We start from the raw sequence: 426 nt of genomic DNA, 5'->3' as shown, positions 1-426 counted from the left end.
ATCTTCTCTAGTCAGTTGGCCAGGTAGTTGTCTTGCAAATCTCTTGGCATAGCTGAGTGAGTACCTCCAGTGTGGCATCCATTTGTTGAAATATCTCAATTGATATCCCATCAATTTATGGAGCTTTGTTTTTTTGCCACTGCCCTCAGTTCAGCTTCCTTCAGTACCATTGGTTCTTGATCATATGCCACCTCCTGAAAGAATGAACATCAACCAATTATTTTTGGTACAGTGACTCTGTGTACTATTTCCATCTTCTTTTGATGTTTCCTGCACCATTCAATATTTTATCCATAGAACCTTTCAATATTGCAACTCAAGGCTAAAATTTCTTCTTCAGTTCTTTAAGCTTGAGAAATGCTGAGTGTGTTCTTCCTTTTTGGCTTTCTAACTCCATGACTTTGCACATTTCATTATAATAATTAA

The sequence above is a fragment of the Orycteropus afer genome, unplaced genomic scaffold (assembly GCF_000298275.1).
Source record: "Orycteropus afer afer isolate SDZICR_OR568_19922 unplaced genomic scaffold, OryAfe1.0 scaffold00846, whole genome shotgun sequence".
NCBI lineage: Eukaryota > Metazoa > Chordata > Mammalia > Tubulidentata > Orycteropodidae > Orycteropus > Orycteropus afer.
Note: the sequence above shows the minus strand (reverse complement) of the source record.